Here is an 18,413-nt window from a genome sequence, read left to right as displayed (position 1 = left end):
TTCTCTCTCTCTCTTTAGCTACACACATACATACACAGATGTATCTATCTATCTATATATATATATATATATATATATATATATATATATACAGATACATGTGTATACACACATATTATATGAGCAGGTAGGTGACAGAGTGGATAGATGCCAGTCCTGGAGTCAGAAGGACATGAATTCAAATGTGGCCTCAGATACTGCTTATCTGTAGGACCTTGGACAAGTCACTTAACCCTGTATGCTTCAGTTTCCTCATCTATAAAATGAACTGGAGAAGGAAATGGCAAACCAGTACAATATCTTTTCCAAAAAACTCCCAAATGAAGTTATGAAGAGTCAGACATGATTAAAACAACTGAACAACAAAAAATGTATTATATATATATATATATATATATATATATACAATATACATGTCTATTTATTTGTACATGTAGAAATTTTTCCTCTTTCTTTGATCTCTTTGAGGGTATAGGCCTAGTAGTTAGGGGCAGAGTTCCAAATTATTTCCCAAAACAGGTGGACTAATTTATACTTTCACCAACAATGTGTGAATGTGCCTTCCCCTCTCCTTCTCACCCCTGCCCTCACATCCTTTCCAACATTCCTCATTTTCCCTTTTTTGTCAACTTTGCCAATCTGATGGGTATGAGGTGGAATCTCAGAGTTGCATTAATTTGCACTTCTCTAATTAGCAATTTGGAACATCTTTTCATATGGCTATTGCTAACTTGAATTTCTTCCTTGGAAAATTGCCCGTTTAAGTCTGCTTTGACCATTTATCAATTTCAACTCTCATTTTACAGATAAAACAACCAGGGTATCAAAGACATAAAGTAATATGCCTAAATCTTCATAGTTAGTAAAGAAGCTAGGACTGGAGCTCAGGTCCTTTGATTCCCCATGCAGTGCTCTTGAGGGGAATACTTCCATGACAGAGGGAGGCTCCTATTTTATACTATCACAATGAGGTTCATTTATCAGCAGACAAAATTTAATTGCCCTGGCACTTGTTTTCTGGTCTGTACTCTTTGAAACCAAAGAAAATGTGACAGGGGGAAGAAAATACGAGATGAAAGAACAGGGTAGACAACTTCTGCTGACTTCAGCACAGCCTAATAGACCTAAGAGATTAGAACCATGAGTCCTACTTGTGATTCTGTGGCAGGCTTGAAATATGACTTTGAACAAATTCTTTAACCTTTCATTAAAAAACAAACAGCTCCACCATGAACATCAATAGAAAATTTCCAAAGGAAGATGGCAGTAAGGTTTGCATCCCTATTCATAGGGTTGCTATGTATATTAATTAATTAATTGCTACATAGCATAGCTGGACATTATTATTAGTATCAACATATGTCATGTGATTAAAACCTCAACCTTTTGAAAAGTTAGGGGACCATGTTTCAGATGTCTTGTGCTTGCTTTCTCTTAACCCAGTCTCTGCCACAAGGGCCCATAGGTTGTGCCAAGAGCGCATTCTGCAATGAACATTTACACGCTTGATGTAGTACATGGCAGTTGCTAAGGCAGAAAGCCAAAGGTAATGAGCACTGTGAGAATTATGTACGAATTTTCTTTGCAGTACTTTCTGACTGTAATTGAACTATCCTCTACTGATCCTTCAGGTGCTAGGAGTGTGATTTTCTCCAGGCTTTCAAAGAACATCCCCCAAGAACCAGACACTTTCTTGGTGTTATAATCCTTATATCAAGTGAAGGCAAAAATGTGGTACATGAGTATTTTTAATAAGTTTCAAAAGAAAAGAAAATTCCTAGTCAAGTCGTTTTTCAGGTTAGTGAAACTGATCTCCATATCTATGTGCTGTTAAAGTAAAACAGACCTATTGTGTATGTTATCATTTGTAACAGAGAAACAAACGTGATATTTTTACAACCTAAAAATTATAGAAATTGTTCTTAATAACTTTCTTATCTTTTCTTTTCACAGGAAATAGGGAAGGGTGTCATAAATTTAGTGGCATTTTGAAGATAAAGGAAAATGGCAATACATTAACTCAAGAGAGGCAACATGATAGATTGAATAGAGCAGAGAGTCAGCCTTAGGAATCAGGAATACTTGGGTAATTGAAATCCTGCTTTTGACATATATTGACTGTGTCCATGGTCAAGGGGCAGGTAAGAGGCACAGTGGATAGAGTGCTGAAGCCTATAATCAGCAAGACTCATCTTCTGGGTTCAAATGTAACCTCAGACACTATCTGTGTGGTGTTGGGCAAGTAACTTAACCCTGTCTGCTTCAGTTTCTCACTTGTAAAATGAGCAGGAGAAAAAATTACTCTATTATGTTCGCCAAGACAACCCCATATGGGATCATGAACAGTTGGACAAGACTGAATAACAACAATAAACAATTATGGGCAAGTCATTTAACTTCCCAGTGATCCCAGGCAACTTTCTGTGAATATAAGTTGCAAATGAATATTTTCTATATATAATCTTCTTTGATGGAGAAACCTTCTGCTCTGGGGGAATTTGCATTGGAGGTGCGTTTGTGGAAAGAGTTTCCATACTCGGAGTTCCTTACATGGATGGAATCAGTCTGAGGGAAGATCATCCCTAGCAACATTACCTTTTAAAATAGACTTATTCACATTACTAGTTTCAGATATGTGAAAAATATATTTTCTCTAGTAGAGTTAAGTAGAGGACAATGTATATAGTTCACAAGTACACCTTCAGCATATTTGTTAGCCTACTGAACTTCATTTGGCCAACAGAAAAGATTAGTGTATATACATCTCTGTCTCCATCTTCACTTGTCTCACTCATTATATAATTACTCACCCAATTCTGTGACACAAACTAGTGGTGTCTATTCCAATTATTATTTCACAGTCAGCCATAGCTTTGTGAAACTACCCCTTTAATATTTACAGTCTCAACATAGAGCCCAAGGGCAGAAAACTGAAATATCACCTCATCTCTGAAATAGTTTTTAGTAGTGGACTTGAGTGAGATGATGAGAGGAAGTCATCATGGCTACTCTTTGGAATATACCTGCATTTTGGACTCAGATATCACATTCCTCCATTAAATAATACTAAAATTATTTTTCTCTTTTTAAGCAGAAATCTTGTTAATATTTTCTTTTGGGCATAGGGTTTCTTGAACAATGTTTAGCTATTTTGGATTTTTCTCTTCTTCCCCTACCCTCATTTTCTTTCCCTACTCTCCCTATAAAAATTTATTTTCAGCCAGGATCGATTGCATATTCCTGTAATTCCCTACAGCTGGGAAAGATGAGGGTCAGTGGGCTGTTTGAGCTTAAGAGTTCTGAGCTAAAGAAGGGCTAAAGCCAATTGGGTGTCTATGCTGTTTGGCACCAATATGGTAAGCCCTCAAGTTGTTCAGAGACACTGGCTGAGATTAGAAATGAAATAGGTCAAAGTGTCCATGCTCATCAATATTGACATCAAGTTCATGAGTGGCCCTTGCACGTCAGCTTGGGTGCGATAGGGATACTTTGTCTCATTAAAAAAAACAACAACAACAACAAAAAAACCAAACAAATCAAAAACCTTAAAACTATTTTAGCCGTGAATACCTTTTATTCCTAGGCTAAAACAAAATACAAGTCTCCTTTTCTCTTTTTCCATAATAGTCAAGAAGTTATTTCTCAGCCTCTTTTCATCCCAATCACTCCTATTAAAAGTGTGATTGATTAAAAAGAAAAACCTAAAATGTAATGGATTTGATAAATTAGAAATTTTCCTCCACTTAAAATATATTGCTCAAATGATTCCTCTAGTTACATACTATTTTCAAAAGGATTCCTTAGATGTTTACTGGCTCTGAGATCCTGGGCTAGTAATTTCACCTCTTTTTGCCTCAATTTCCTTGTCTGTAAAAAAAGGAAGATAATGATAGTACTTACTTCTCTGGTTTTCTATGAGAAACAAATTATATAAAAATCTCAAAGTGTTTAACTCAATGCCTGACACATAGTAACTACTATATAAATGCTAGCTATTATTAACCATTATTATTATTATGCAAAAGCATCAAACAGATTTCAAATATATTCATTCAGTATAAATGTCTACTTTCAGAGTCAACCTCCCAAATCAACATGCTCCTTTTACAGAGTGAGCTTTAATTTTTATTATGCATGGGCCGGGGGTGGGGGGAGATTTTCATCTTTCCACTTTATATTTCCATCTTGGAAAGATGGAAATCTTCTTTGTTAACAATTTCAGATCTGATGAAAGAAAAGTTAAGTGATCATCTTCTGCATTGATAGGTGAATTGACAATGATTCAATCTGCCTTTTTGCCTTCTGTTATGATTCATCACATTGGAGAAATTTAAGAGGACAACTGCTCTCTGATTAAATGGCCTTTTGTTTCAGTCTGTTTCATCTGAATCTTTGCTTCATGCTCCAAGGGGCAGCTGCCTGAGTGCAGAGAAGAGAAAACCCTTCTTTTGACCCACTCCTGAATTCTCCCTAGAAAGTGCCATCAGTGCAGCTTTCCTATGTGGCTTTAAAAGTGGATCAGGAAAGTGGCCACAGGGGAAGTGTAACAGTGGTATGTGTGACCAGGAGCATACCCAGTTACATGGGCTGCCAACTCTGCCTTCTCCCCATCCATGCTTATGCTTCCGTCTGAGGCTACATGGCAAGATTTGCACTCAGGCATGGAAGAAGGCGACATATCTTCCCACTCTGCTGTGTAAATCTTTTTTCTATCTGTGACAGCCTATTCTGGTATGAATAATTTAATAATTTACTTAGTTAAGTTATCAATAATGCTCTAACAAAAACATTTAGTGAATAGTTAAAAGAAGATCAAAATATAAATATTTTATTTCCTCAGGATTTTAAGCATTGATCCAAAAAGAAGAACAGACCATAGATTAAGAAATGGAAGGATTATCAGGTCATCTAATCTACTCCCCTCATTTTATATAAAACAAGTAGCTCAATTGTTCAGTTCATACAAACAAATCTGGAGGTATCCTTAAAAATTGATATCTCTTTTGATTCATTATCCACCTATCAGCAATATACTCTGACAAATGTCTAAATATATCTTTTGTATAGGTTTTCATAAATAGACTAGATGGCACAGTGTATAGAGTCATCTTCATTACTTCAAATCTATCCTCAGTCACTTACTGGCTGTGTGACCTAGGCGATTTACTTAATCCTGTTTGCCTCAGTTTTCAGGAATCGAAAAATGCCTGGAAATGGCAAATGACTATCTCTGCCAAGAAAACCCCAACTGAGAAACAACTGAAGAACAATAACAACAACAAAAGAGTTGCTAGTTCCTATATAAACACTCAAGGTAAAAAATGTGTATCAAGTAAAGTATAACTTTTATTTCATCTTGCAGAAAACGTAAGAGATTAAAAGAATTCCAAAGAGTTTCTAAACAGATACAGAAAACACATGAGGAACCTGCAATAGCTTGTCAACAATTGTGTAATTATCTCTTTTCTCTGGGGAATCCTAATTCCTATTTTCTCCCTATCAGTGTCCTAGAATTGTTCTGACTCGACATCAGACTATAGTTGGGATTCCATTTGGAAGAAATGCCTATTGGGCAATACCATGACATTTTATTGACCACCCAACTTTCCCCTAAGATATAGATAGCATAGTCCTTCCCTCCCAGACTTATGATGCACCATGTGGTTTGGACTCCTTCAAAAAGGTGAACATTCTTCAGCTACTAGACAAGTGATCTCCCCTTTCTATTAGACTTAAATCATCCCTAAAACTCAGGAATGGGAGGAACAAAGTACATGCAAGTCTTCTGTACCCCTTTGCTATGATTTTCATTCTTACTGATCCTCCAGCTATGATTCCAAGAAGCTATATAGCTCGTGGGGTGGCCATACCTGACTGTCTCAGCAGATGGACTAAAGCAGTTTGAAGGTAACTGACAGTCCTCCAGCCTCTTGGTGAATTAGGGGGAATGTCTACACCAAGTGTTCAAAAGCTTCCACTGGCAGAATAGGTAGATAAGAACAATTTGTTCCAATGGCTATGAAGGTGATGCTGTGAGCTGTTAGACCTTGGTCAGACCTTAAAGATACCAAGGTTATCCTTTGCATCCTAAGTCATCATCAGCCATCCTGACTTTTATTTTTAATTTTTTTTTAAATGAGGCAATTAAGGTTAAGTAAATTTTCTAGGGTCACACAGATAGTACATGTCAAGTGTTGGAGGCCAAATCTGAACACAGGTCCTCTTGATTCCAGGGCTGGTGCTTTATCTACTGCATCACCTTGCTGCTCATCCCACTCTCTTTTTTTGGTGAGTCATCCAGACTTTTTGTTTTGCCACTGAACTCTGATGACTCTAGAAGGGAGACTGACAACTTTGTGCAACTCTATTTCATTTAAATCCAATTCACTTGAGCATCAAGACACCACCCATTATGTCACTGGTCTTTTCTAAAAAAGAAGGATGAATTACAACAACAACAATTGTGGGAAGTCACATGGATATCATTTTTCAAGAGTCACATTGGTCAGGAAATCCCCTTCTCTCTTTGGAAGGTCAGGTTTTAGAATACTAACATGAACTAGGAAATTCTCTGGTTAAAAGACTCTGGCATCATACTATTTAGGAGATTTCCCATCCTCTAAGTAGGAAGCAGAGGTTTGGGGAGGACATTATGTCTGAATTCCCCTGTTAGACTTCATGAGTTAATGCCTCAGCTATGAGGCAGCTATATCCATCTGCAGAAATTAATTTTTTTTTAAAATAGCTTTTTATTTTCAAAATACATGCAAAGATAGTTTTCAACATTCACCCTTGCCAAACCTCGTGCTCCAAATTTTGATCCTTCCCTTCCCTATCCCCTCCACTAGATAGCAAGTAATACAATGTATATTAAACATGTGCAATTCTTCTATATATATTTCACATTTATCATATATAAGTAAAAATTATATATATATATAATACATAAGTAAACATCAACACTTTATTTAAAAAGAGATATCTCATCTACTAGGTCACCATGTCTGCCAATAGTTTAGAGCTATAATTCAACAAATCCTCTGAAGTCTAAGTTGAATTGTATTCTTTTTTACTTGAATTTTCATAGATATTATTATTGTGATTGTGCTCATACACAGACTACACCAATCTGCCTTTTCATACTATATTACATGAAGCAAAGTATACTCTGCAACTAAATATACATGTAGCAAGCTCTAAATACATTTACATTTTTCAAAAGAGTTCTTATATCCTATTAAAAATTCTCCTGGAAATCACTTTAGGTCTTCTTGAGTCATAAAATGCAAGATTTAATATTATAATCAGCCCAAGAAATGTGATGTGTTTCAATTTGCTAAGTAAAAGATGAGGTACTATAAATTCTAAATCTTACTTTATTAAATGATTCATTGTGAAAACTTGTGTTTCTCACTGGTCCTAGGCTTTGTCGACTTATTGTTATGATTTTTTTTGGGGGAGAAATCTGGAAGAATTCTTGGCACATATTACACCTTGGAAATGAAAATAATACATTTGATCTCAATATCACAGTTGAATTTACAATTGAGTCATTCTAATAAATTTAACAGACATTATTATGCACTAAATACAATAGGGATATGTAAAAGAAAATGTTCCAATCCTCAGAGTTCAAAATCTAGTTGGATAGACAAGACATTGACATATGAAAGTTAACCACACAAGAAAACAGTATTTTAAAGAAGACTTAATTTGAAAAAGGGCACAAGGTCAAGCATACAAGATAAATGCTATGAGTTTACAGGAACAGGTTAGAGTGGCCAGGGAAGATTAATGGAGGAAGTGGAACTTGAGCTGGAGCTTGAAGAATTGGTCCAAATTGATCTAAATTTTTAACATTTCCTTACAGTGATTCCATGATTTCATCAATATGAAATCCAGTTATACAGACAGCAACCCATCTAAGGGTTGTCCTTCCTATAAGATTTTTGCTTATATTTTTCATAATTCTTCCATGGGCATCATGTCATGGAACTCACCAGGAAGGATCTTTCCTCCAGATTTATTGGTATCATGAGAACACCAAAGGGGCCCATGGGTTGTCCTTCACTCTTGCTATGTGACCATTCCGTCTTTTTTTTCTGGCAAACAGTGCTATGATAATGTCCTTTATATGACTTCATTGCCATAATTCCTTATCTCTGATATGTTGCAGCCTGCTCATATACTGTGAGCTTTTCCATTGTTTTTTGGGTGTTTCTTCAGTTATCCAGAGACTGTGATATATTCCAAGACTTGTAGAAATACAACTTTGCTGGAGGAATATTTTAGAAAAAAATGGTTCTTTGTTTCAGGGAGACGTTTGGGGTCATTGGTAGAACTTTACAATTTCCCAAAGGCAATCCAACCTGCTGTCTTCCTCCTGTTCAATTCTGGATACAGTTCAACTTCCATTTGCCATATCTGTCCAAGTTATATGCTCTGATGAATAAGCTTTGTTTTTTTAATATTACAGTATTTACAATGGCATGGCTTAGATAGCCCAGGATAAGAATACAGAAACATAAGGTTAAAGTGGACTTGGAGAGAAGATCTAACATATATTGCCAACCCTATTTTGAACTAAATCTCAGTCCCTGTGTCAAAGTTTAAATTAATAACCCCCCCCCAAAAAAGATAAAAAGAAATGAAAAATTCCAACTGAAAAGATTCCACATGAAAAAACACACTGCTTCTTTCTTTGGCTTATGAGTAAGAGTAAAGACCTGATTTCTTTCATATTACTGCTATCTAAAGTAAAATCCACATGTATCTTCCTCCTTCTCTCACTAACTTTCTAGATTCAAAACAAGACAACAAGGTTAAAGATATAAAGGGAATTTTGGAATATTCTTACCTTGGTTCCATATTTTAGAGATGAAGAGACATGTACATAAGACTGTATAGTTAGAATGGACCCTTAAAGATCACCTAATGCAGCTCCCTTATTTCGTAGCTGAAGATTCCATAGGGATTCCCCTTTCTACTTAGACTATACCTTGGATTTCTATATGAAAGTGGTGAATGTATCTCCTTGCTGCATTTCTTCCCTGAAGTTTATTAACAGCAGGTTACTTGGAATCCTGAACAATTTTGATTTATAATTGGAGATAACTTCCTATGAAAGGGCCAATAAGGTAGCATTTTGTTCTATGAAATTAACAAGTGATAATTAACAAGCAATGAGCAAAATTGCATTTAATATTCTCTACATTTTAAACTTAGTTGTAAGATAGTAAATGTGGTCTGCTGTAGAATATCACTTCTGAAAGCCTGCTTTTCTCCTACTAAATATTTTTACTGTGTCCTTGATTTATGTATAAATAACTATCATAAAAATTAAGTATAGTTGGAAGAATAGTTATATAGGTTGTTAGTTATAATGTTTTCTTGATTAACTTACTTTAGTTTTAACAAGGTTTTTTCCTTGTCTTTTAGATACTTCGAATGTTTTTCCCTCCATGTCCTTACTTCCATATTACTTCCAGCATAGATTTCCTCCATAGGCACTTAGTCAAAGTGGTTTCTCTGTCTTTGTTCTCCTTAATGACATTTCTACCTTCTCTATGAGCACCTAAGGGACTGTGATTAATGGTTTTACTATCATTAATGTTGTTAAAATTAATTTTGAATATTTTTTTCTATTTTTCTTCTCTTTGTACTCCAGGTTTTTTTTTTTTTTTTTTTAACATCTTCAGAGTAACATTGCTTTGTTGAATATTTTGCTCTGTCTTTAAAGTAGTTTTATCATTTAAACTAGTTTCTTCAAATTAGATTTATCATCTACTGTTTGTTTTTTTGTAAGATGTTGCTACTTATAATTGTTCATCATCTTTCTTCAAAAGATTTTATAGATGAATTTATAATTCCAGCCTGGTGTTGCATTTGGCAGCTATCTCTGTCCATCTGTCAAGTAAGTCAGATGTTGGCTAAGTAAGATGCTTTCTGGGCTCTTTTGGGCTTCTTGGAGTAATTAATTTACATTGGTTTAACTTCTGAATGAAATTATAGTGTTGATGTAATTTCTGTTGTCTATTTCTCACTTCATAATTTTAATAACTTATTTAAGTAATTCAGAAGTAAATGTTTTTTTTATCATATGCCTTATCTTTTTCTAATTCTTTTTTCTTTATTGTACATTCTGATCTTGTCTCTGTGTTGATGGTGTGATTACTCAGAACCACTTACTTAAAGATAACTTCTACATTCACAAGTCTTTTCCTTTCAGATAAAATGTGATCAATTTCATTTTTCTTGATTTTATTTGGTGCTTGCCATATCTTATGTCTGTCAGTCAGTCCTCCCCCTTCTTTGGGAAGAAAGTGGTCGTGATACGGAGTCATGGGATTTCTATATTATCTACAAATTTTTTGGCCTCTATAATTTCCTCTCCCCATCATCACCTTTTTCTTCTGTTGCCAAAGTCACCAATATATATTGACTTAATTTGGAGTGTCTTTTCAATTTCTTCATATCATTTCTTTTCCCCTTTATCCAGCCAATGTTAACACATAAGCTACAGCTATTTTTATGGTGGTTTTTTTCAGATGCATAGAATTAGCACTGCAATATGTAATCAACAAATGTCTCATGAACAAGGGATAGACTATCTTTGGTAAAAACAAAGAAACAAAAATTGGGACTTACCAGTTTAGCAAAGCTTTTTTTGTCCTTTCCTAATTCTAATGATTTAAGCTCTAAAGTTCATGTTCTTTTGGAATGCTACCCGTGAAAAGCTTTGATCTCTAAAACTGAAAGATGTCCCTGTCTTTTTCATTCAGGCCTTGTTGAGAACTCATAATAATATCAATGTATGGTTACATTAGGTCTAGTTTTACCCAATATGCATGCTTACAAGCTGTCACTTTCTTATGTGTTTATGTTTTTCATGTATAATTTACATATTGCAATAACACTTTTTATATACAGTAGTTACCTTTCTTCCAGGTGTCTGAAAGCACTCACATTTTATTTATCCATGAATTGCCTTGAGGATAAAACACAAATTCCTCAGCTTGGCATTTAAAACCTTTCATGATATGGCTTCAACTTGTCTTTCAAAATTTATTCCCATATTACTCATCTTCATATACTTTGTGTTTCAGTCTTGTCTACTTGCTGATACCCAAACTGGGCATTTTAGCCCTAGCTTTCTTGCATTTCTTTATACAGGCTGGCTTTCCTCCAATCCCTGGACAGGCTTGCCTTTTTTTCTCCCATCTCTTAGAATTAGCTTCCTTCAAAATCAATTCCTGCTATACTACCTATATACAAGGTCCTTTTGCTGTCCTTAATTACTACTTTCTTTTCCTTAAATTATTGTATATATGCATATGCATATGTATATATATATATATATATATATATATATATATATTCTTCTTTGCATGTTGTATCCTTCTAGTAAAATGTAAACTCCTTCACAGCAGGGAAAATTTTTCATTTTGTCTTTGCTTTTCCAGTGCCTGGAATATAGTAGGCACTTAAGAAGTACTTAATTGTTGGATTGGATTGTTATAAATACTCATCAAGTACATAGTAGGGAGATTTTTGCTTCCTATATTTTGGTACTGAGGGTACTTAATTGTAAAATGCATTGTATTATTATCTGTTTAATGTGAATTTTGCTTCCATAATAGGATTGAAGTCAGGGACTATATCTTATGCATCTTTTATATCCACCATGTTAACTCAGTGCTATTAGATATTAGGTAACTATTTTTTCCTTTCCTTTTTCTCTTTTTGAGGCAATTAAAGGTTAAATAACTTGTTCACTGTCACACAGCTAAAAAGTTTCTGAGGTTGAATCCTTCAGATTCCAAGATCATTGTTTTTTCCACCATATCACCTAACTGCCCAGTAATAAATAATTGCTAAAAACAAGGGACATTTGGTCCAATCTATAGATTATTAAATGAGAAAACCGAAGTGCCAGCAAATCATTTGCTCAAGGTCACAGAACTAGATAATAATAAAGATAGAATTTGAATCCAGCTCTTTTTGATTCCTAGTGCAGAATTCTTTTCTATGTATCACTGTCTTTTTTAGATAAATTCATTTGGGGAAGGTGGATACGGCATCATCAAAGAAACATATGTTTGGTCAATTTAGTCAATTTGCCATCAATTCAGTGGGAAAATATAATGTTTAACCTTGTTGTTTGACAGACATTCCTATTTGATTCAGTCAAAACAGTCAGCTTTGGAGTCCTGTGTGTATGTATAGCCTAGGCACCACCTAAGAGATTCAGGGAATAGAACTCTGGGACTGGAGTTAGGAAGATCTGAGTTCAAAACCATCTTCAAATATTTAGTAGATGTGTGATCCTGGAGAAGGCACTTAACCTTCATTTGCCTCAATTTCCCCAATTATAAAATGAGGATCATAATAACAATACCTATCTCTCAGGGTTGTTGTGAACATCAAATAAGATGATATTTCTAAAATAGTGTTTTAGAAGAGTTTCTGGCATGTAATAGGCCCTATATAAATGCCTCATTCCCTTTCTTTATATGATAGACTCATGTTTATTCTACTTTACAGCAATGAGACCCTTCCCTTTAGAAATCCATAATACCATGAGTCTGAAGTCACTTTTCTTTAAAATTTTTTCAGAAAAAATTATTTATTTATTTTAAACTCTTTTAAAAATTTGAATTCTAAATTCTTTTTCTCCCTTTTGCTCCTCTCACTCATTGAGAAGGCAATCAATACAATATCAAATAAAGATGAAATGCTTCACTAATTTGCATGCCATCCTTACACAGGGGCCATCCTAATCTCTTTTGTATTATTCCACTTTTAGTATATATGCTGTCAAAGCAAGCGTACCAGTCAGTCACTTTAATATCTCCTTGTTCAGAACTATTATTCTTGCCAGTCACCTTGGCATTTAATCATATAATATCATATGTTACTATCAGAGTTATGCATTTTTCATCTTCTTAATGAGATTGTAAATTCCCTGAAGTCATGGCCATTCTTTATCCTTCTCCCAATTCTTTAGTCAGTCAGTCAGTAAATATTTATTAAGTGCCTACTATGTGACAGTCACTGCACAAAGCTGTAGGGATACAGAAAAAGGCAAAAAGACTGTCTGCTCTTGAGGAGTCACAATCTAAAAGCTATATATAGGATAAATTAGAAACAAACCTTAAAGGGAAGTCTCTAGAACATGGAGAGATCAGAAAAGGCTTCCTATAGCACCGAACACAGAACTGGGTACATAGTGATAACTCAGTTGTATTGCATTTGAGACCTCAGAATTATAAAAGGTTGGTGTTTTTAATGTGTATTTCCTCCAGCTGTGGAGATCAGATCTCTCTCTACCTTATTAGTTGATCTTAATGAGTTGCTACTGATGGGAAAAAAAATGAAACAAAACCAAAACACTTGGTGCTGCTGAGCTTCTTCAACTAGCAACAATTGATTCTTGATGACAGCCATAGATGTCTAGAACCTTGGTGTTAGCTAAGCCCATCATTGAACCCTCTTCATCTTGATGGAGTCTGGAGGACTAGTAGGACAATGGACTGGATTATTTTTGGGAAATTGCCTAACACCCTAAAGCTACTTCTGGCAACAAAGGTGAATTTTTTTTTAAGTGCCACTATGTTTTGGGGATGCTGTCTAGATTCTAGCTGAGGAACATCCAAGATGGAAAGGCTAGACTAGGGTCATGGGGAACATGAGCTGGCTGCAAACACATATTACAAATAAGAAGCAGTAAAGGGGAGGGGATCATCAGAAAAATATGAGATTGGATGGAAAAAAGATAAGAAGATGGTTTGGTTCTATCATAAAGCAAGAGAGATAAATAATGAATGGTGTGCAGGCTCCATTGGTAACTAATAATAATAGCTGAAAGTTATATAGTGCATATAGCCCAGTCACTGGGCTAAACATCACAAAATATTACTCATTTATTCTTACAACAACCCTGAGAGATAAGTAGTAGTATTATCCCATTTTACAAATGAGGAAAATGAGGCAAATGGAGGTTAAAAGACCAGGGTTACCTAGTTTTTAGGTGCCTGAGGCCAAATTTGATTTCAGGTCTTCCTGACTCCAAGCCTGGCACTCTACCTACTATGTCACTTAGGTGCCAAGAAATCTGGAAGAAGGTGCTCAGAGCATTGGGAATATACCCTGTAGTGAATTTATAGGCAGAAACAGATGAGTGACATGAAGGATCTATCAGAACATGAGAGGAACTGAGAAAACTTGATCTTCATCAGCAAAACCTTAGAAAATCTAAGGTTATTTTTCAGATATTATAGTCCTCTAGTGGAGGCATTCTCCCCATATACAGTTAAGTGAGAAAAAAATAATAGAAAAAATGGGAATACACTTTGGATTCTCCAGAAGGAAGGCAGGTACTATGTAAATTCAACATATTATCAAGCTCTTCTTGAAGGAGGAAATTTTTCCTAGTGCTTCTCCTGTTCAGGGCACAGTTTCACTTTACAATGTAAATCACTACACTTAATTGTGACTTAATAAGTTTCTGAGACTCTATTTTGTAGTGAGAAAGAGCTCCATAAACCCTACATGAAAACCAGCGCTGCTGCTTTATCCTCACACATATATGTCCCAACTTATTTGTCTCACCTAAAACTTGGCTCATCAGCAAGGGATATGTGTAGCAATTCTTTATTCTGACCATGATCACAAATATATTTATATGGTGTTTTTTATGTTAACACCTCACTTATCTGGTTTCAACAGGGGATGTATTAAATATGAGCAAATTGAGACATATCCCCTTTCAACACTAAAACTTTAAGGAAAATTATTTTCTTTTGTTTTGGATGGAAATCTTCCCTGAATTCCTCCTCTGACGGTTCACTGTGTCATAGTGGCATCCTTAGGCTTTCAGAGGTGGTACTAGGGGAGTGCAAACTCTGACAGAGTCTATAAAGCTAGAAAACCTTTGAGTATTGCCCTGTCAACAGATCTTCTGCCGTATGAGGACTAGTCAACCTGTGGATGGAGAGACTCATCAGCACTAAAAGGAGAGGAAAGTTTTTAGCCATGATGATCTGGGAAGCAGGCAAAAATTCAAAATGAATTTTCTTACTAAATTCTTCCTTTCTATTCCTAAAAGATCTGTGGAAAAGCAATGAAAGAAAAAGCAGAGGGGGCTAATATTCACATTTAAATAGAGACTATTAGACTTAAAGATTTTCTACAAAAGTATCATAGTGATTATGATTATAATGATTATGTAATGATTATAATTATGATTATAATCAATGATTATAATCCAGGAGAAATCATGATGCCTTCAGGATCAAGGAATATTGATACCTTTAGGATTATCTGCCTCTACCCTAAATATATTTAGTCTTGTGGGCTTTTATTTTTTAGCCCTTGTGTCTGCCTTTAATAATTTTCCTGCCCATTCTTTTGTTATTAGATTGCCAGTCATCACTTACTGTTGTTAGTAAGCCTAGTTTTGACTGTTCCATAATTTCTACTCACTTGTGCTTCTGATCTGCTGTTAATTGGGAAACCATTTAGGCCTTTTAGAATGTGTGTGTGTGTGTGTGTGTGTGTGTGTGTGTGTGTGTGTAAGAGAGAGAGAGAGAGAGAGAGAGAGAGAGAGAGAGAGACAGAGACACAGATAGAGAGAGAGAGAGAGAGAGAGAGAGAGAGAGAGAGAGAGAGAGAGAGAGACAGAGACAGAGAGAGACACAGAGAGACAGAGAGAGACAGAGAGAGAAAGAGAGAGACAGAGACCGACAGAGACAGAGACAGAGAGACAGAAAGAGACAGAGAGAGAGAGAGAGAGAGAGAGAGAGAGAGAGAGAGAGAGAGAGAGAGGAAGGGAGGGAGGAGAAAGGGAGGGAGAGAGGGAGATCAAAGTATGCAGGGTCTTAATGAAATTAAAATGTATGAACTTTTAAAATGTTGAAATACATGGATTCAGTGTCATTTATTTTGGCTCCTCTGATACCATTTTTGCTTAAATGCGGGTTCTGGCTGTGTTCCAGATAATCAAGGTTGCTAGATAATTAAGGTGTTAACTGAACTTTTAAATCATTTTACTTCTTTTTTGATTATTTATTAAGAAGAAACAATTAAGCTTGGCAAATATTTAGTACTTAGGGTGAGGAAATATTCCAGTAACCTTGATTTTATTGTAATTAACTCCTTTAAATAAAAATTGTAGGGAAATAAAAAAGCATTGTTATTTTGATCTCTTATTTTTTTTCCACTGAATTTGTGGTTTTCTCATGAAAAGTCCTATAAAAGTCAATTTTTCACTATGATAATTATGAGATATTAGCAATAATTGATAATGATAGGCAGAAAAATCTGCTTATTGTGTTCAATAAAATTAATCTATGTGTATGTGCATACAATTATTTCATATTTCTGGTATTTTTTTCATTTTTTATTTTAAACCGCAAGAGCTATTTCTTTCATAACAGAATAAATAGCATATTTAATATTTTAATTAAAATTTTAAAATGAAGATGAGTCTTTAGAATTAATTTCTTATAATAAAAATATTTTATAATGAAAATTTTTTCAGTTAAAATAGGGTAAAAACCTAAGGGATCTTTATAGTCCTACATAAGGGTAGCATTCTCACTGTCATGTCACTACATTCCATTGTAACCTTGATAGATCACTACTATAAATATCTCTTGGGGGTGAAAAGTAATTTAATCTGGGGATTTGTATATTACCTCCTCATGAACATCCTATCAATTGTGCCAGAGTGCTTTCATCATATGCACTGAAGTGAGACTATCAAACCTATTTCACTTAGGATTGTTAGTTAGAGTGGAATCTTTGGTCTCAACTCTGTCATTAAACTTTGCTAAGAGCTTGTTCGCTTATACATGGAAAAAAGAAGTGCTCATGACTTGCTTGCAAAGACCTGTATGCTTCAGTGGCCCAAGAGAACTAGAGATATTCATTCATTCTTGCCTTTAGATTGGCCCATTAGAATTCAGTTTGTTTGAGAAGAAAGCAGGAACTCTTACCACCTACTGACTATTCCCTGTGCTTCAAGTTGCATGCACATGTTCTACTTTGTAATTACCTACATCACAGAAAATATAAAGAAGGTCAGAGCTGTAATTGAAGTAGAACAACTAGGGCTTTGCCCTAGGGTGCTGAAATTTATAGGGGTGTTGAATAGACTTTTAGTTCTTTAGCAATACAGAGATGACTGGATTTAACACTTAGCAAGAATAATTAATTATAATAGGATGCTGTTAGAAGGCATATTTTACCTTTCAGTTGCTGAACCCAAATTGACCACCCTATTCCTCCCAGCAATGTTCTTTCAGTGTCTTGAAGTAACTTTTGCTGTCTCTTCTCCAAAATGAATGCCTTTTATATTCCTTATCCAGACACATTTTGTTTTGCATTTTTCAGAAATAAGCTTATGATTTATTATTCTGACAAAAGGCAACACTTTTTTGTTCATCCTTCCTTCTTAAGACCAATGACATCATAAGGATAATATCTTGACTTTCACATAATTTGAGTGAAGCAGAGCTGAGCAGGGTCACCAGTCTCACTCTTTCCTCCATCATCATAGAAATCCAGTGTCAGGACATACATAAGTTAAGGCAATAGAAGATGACCTAGATGCACTTTGGACTTGCTAAATTTAAGTATTTTCCAGTTCTTTAGGTTAAAAATGTCAAAAATGCCTAAATTTCAACACCTGTGAGCATGTGTTTCTTGACTCAGACTTGATTCAGTTTTATAATCTCATATACTTGCACATTAAGAGGACCCTTGTTTCTGCTGTTTTATCTTGGGGTGGGGTTTGTCTATGAATTCATCATTTCTCAGTTGAAAATTAAGGACAGTTTTGCTTTTGCCTAAAACCCTGGAAGATTTGTGCTTATTAGATTAAGTTAGAAGGTTCAACATCCTTCTATGATATGGAAAGTTACATAAAGGTCAGGTCAACAATTGGAAAAAGAACATGAGATAAGATAAATTACTTCTAATTTTCTCCTGATGTCTTTGTGAAAAGAAAGGCAGCATGACACAATGGATATTAGAATGATTTGAGTTCTAATGCTATTTTTGGCTTACTAATTAGGTGACCCTGGGTAAGTAACTTACACTCTATGCACTTCTAACAGCTGTTCCAGGACTTACTTACTAAACCGTCATTGGCTTATGGTTTGCATCAATACAAGGTAATCCCTAAGCAGAATAAATTACAGATCTGTGCGTTGTTCTTCTTTGGCAAACATTTCACTTAAATTTTTTTAATATAGTATTTTATTTTTCCAAATACATGCAAAGATACTTTTCAACATTCACATTTGCAAAACCTTGTGTTCCAAGTTTTTCTCCTTCCTTTTCTCCTCCTTCCTCCTCTAAACAGCAAACAATCCAATATATAGGTTAAGCATGTGCAATTCTTCTCAACA

The 18,413-nt window shown here is 35.0% G+C and overlaps 1 non-coding gene across 1 annotated transcript; it reads right to left on the bottom strand.

Moving 5' to 3' along the window:
• Nucleotides 1–12,722: 12,722 nt before the first annotated feature.
• On the bottom strand, nucleotides 12,723–12,825 carry LOC111719768. Its single transcript, XR_002769758.1, has one exon. It is a non-coding gene; the product is annotated as a U6 spliceosomal RNA (small nuclear RNA).
• Between the last annotated feature and the right edge of the window lie 5,588 nt (nucleotides 12,826–18,413).

Source organism: Sarcophilus harrisii, chromosome 3 (genome assembly GCF_902635505.1).
Source record: "Sarcophilus harrisii chromosome 3, mSarHar1.11, whole genome shotgun sequence".
NCBI classification, from domain to species: domain Eukaryota; kingdom Metazoa; phylum Chordata; class Mammalia; order Dasyuromorphia; family Dasyuridae; genus Sarcophilus; species Sarcophilus harrisii.
The sequence above is the reverse complement of the archived record's forward strand: the minus strand, read 5'-3'. Positions and strand labels throughout refer to the sequence as shown.